The sequence below is a fragment of the Apis dorsata genome, unplaced genomic scaffold (genome assembly GCF_000469605.1).
Source record: "Apis dorsata unplaced genomic scaffold, Apis dorsata 1.3 scaffold_400, whole genome shotgun sequence".
NCBI lineage: Eukaryota > Metazoa > Arthropoda > Insecta > Hymenoptera > Apidae > Apis > Apis dorsata.
Genome location: NW_006263658.1, coordinates 143733 through 146592, shown reverse-complemented (window position 1 = coordinate 146592; position 2860 = coordinate 143733).

Here is a 2860-nt window from a genome sequence, read left to right as displayed (position 1 = left end):
AATTAATAAAGAAAAGATATTTTGAGAGAAATAAATATATTCGAAAAATATATTATATATATAAAATATTTGTAAGTAAATATATCAAATGTATATGTAAGTAGTCATATTGTTTTTTTGGTTAGTTTATAAACATACAACTAAAATTAATTTTTGATTAGACATTTACATAATAATTATTTATTTATTATTATTAAAAATTTATATTTCAAATTGAGGAAACGTTTATAGATATATATAAAAGATAATATAACGAGATGGAGTAATTTATGTTGATCACATTTAATTGTTGAAATTAAACAAAATTGAAATAATATAAATTGAAATTGAAAAATTTCTGGATTTTATGTTTACAATTTTGAAGATAATTGTTAATTGACATAATGTAATTAATTGTTAAAATATTTTGTTTGAAAATATGACAAATTTGATAAAAAATTATTTTTTTCTATATTCTATTTTAATAATAAACATTTATTGCTAAATATTGCTATATAATATAGTTGAATAAAATTAAGGTAATAAGAACATTATAATTTGGAGTCGAAATATTTCATCGATATAAATGTAACATAATTTTAATCAATAATCAAGAATAATAGGATAATGAATATAACTCTTAAGTCTAAAAACCGAAAAAATTTTATCAGTTTTATATTTCAAAAAATTCTTCTACTATAAGTAAATTTTTTCCTTTTAGATACCGAGGAAAAAATAAAATGGAAATGACAAGAAACATTCTAATTCTAATTTGATCTCGGAATGAAATGAATAAAATAACAAATAAATTGCATCAATAATATTCGTGTATATATATATATAGTTAATTTTGTAAGTCATGTAAACAAGAAAACTTTTTTAAAATACTCAGAACAGCAAGTCTATTTTGTAAATTTCTCATATATATATATTATATATATTTTGCTTTTGAAAATTTTTGAAAATATAATTTAAGAATATATTAATTTCCATAGTTTAGATTAATCAAGTTACTTGAATTTAAATCAAGAGATTTTAAAGTTATGTAATACGATTGAAAAATGTTTTTTTTTTTTGAAAATATGACAGCATAAAATGATAATAAATATAAAATATGTACTTTAAATTTAAAAAAAAAAAATCTTCGTATATCGTATATATTGTCTAATTATATTCTCTTAATAAAAAGGAGAACGATGACACGCGGTTGACGATGACACAAGTTTTTCAAAAATTTTAAGGTAAAAATTTTTATTCAAATTTAAAATCTTGTATTAAAAAAGTATAATTTAAAAGACAATGATAAACTTTTTTGATATTTTCAAAAATAAAAATCTTCAACCAAACATTTACATGTATACTTAACATTTGTATGTATACTCAACATGTATACTTATACATTAATTTTATATGAAATATAAATAATAATACTTATCATTTACAATTGCTTTTTTGAAATATTTGAAAATGCATTTTTTTTTACAATGTTTTTATTTTTAGATATATTTATTTTAATTAATTAATAGTTAAATAAAAATTAATAAAATTTTACTACTAAATATATAATTTTATTATATTTGTAAAATCAATTATTTCATATTTCGTAGTAATCTAATAATAATCAATGTTTGAATTCTTTTGTGATGTTCAACTTGAACCATTGCTAATAGGAATAATAATTTTAAGAGATAATCAATAACTAAAGAAACTTGTTTGACTGGATGAATAACTAAATATTAAATATTGCGAATCAAGATCAATCAAAATTGTTTATCACAAGGATATAAGTCACTCATCAAATGGATTTTGAGAGAGATGGCTACGTCTCGATATCTCAAGATAGGACGAGAGAGAAAGCGGACTCCTTTCGGCTTTTACCAATCTCGTGAACGATGTTTTGCGTTTTGTGCAGAACAGAGAAAGTAAAAGTATCACTGCTACATGACACAGCAAGCTGGTTTCTTCCATCTTTCGCTTTCATTCTCTTTGAATATTTATATTTAAGATAGAATGAACGAGCTACATCACGATAATTTTTAATAAAACGTTTATTATAATTTCATTCTAACACAATTAATTTCAAATATAAATATAATTAAAATTTAATATTTATTTAGAATTTATATACAATTAATATTAGTTAAAAGTTTTATTATTTATTTAACGTGATAATTATATTTATATTATTATTTATAATTATGTTTATTTCAAAATACATATTCATAAATTTCTGTTTCGTTAATAAATTTTAAATCTATTTTCATTATAATTAAAAGCGAGAAGATCTTTATCTTTATAATGACTCAATTTTATTATATATTATTTTATATAATATTATTTTGTCCTTGTTATTCATTTTTTTACTTGTTTTTTATCTGTTTGTTAATATTAAAATATATCTTTCTTATTAATGGATAAGATGGTATAAGATGATAAAACATTTTTTATCATGTTTACGTATCATCTAACATCATAAAAACAAATTAATGATACCTTTGTAATCATAGAGAAAAAATAATATTATATAAACACAAATAATATTATAATATTTAAAAATTTTCTTTTTTTAAATTTATTTTAATTAATAAAAAAAATATTTATTATTATAATTTTTTTAAAATATGTATTATTTTTTTATTTTTAAAAATAATATAGAACAAATATTGTTTTTGATTAGATTGATTAGATTGTTTTATTTATTTTTTATTCTATTATCTGAAACATTGTAATTAAACTTTCATAAAATAGTTTTTATACAAAGATGAAAAAATTGCAGTCTTGTGAGGATCAGTCAGCAATGATACTTTTACTCTATTAGCAAGAATAAATGAGATAAAAAATTTTATTGTCATTCTTTAAAACTCATTTTTATTATAAAAAT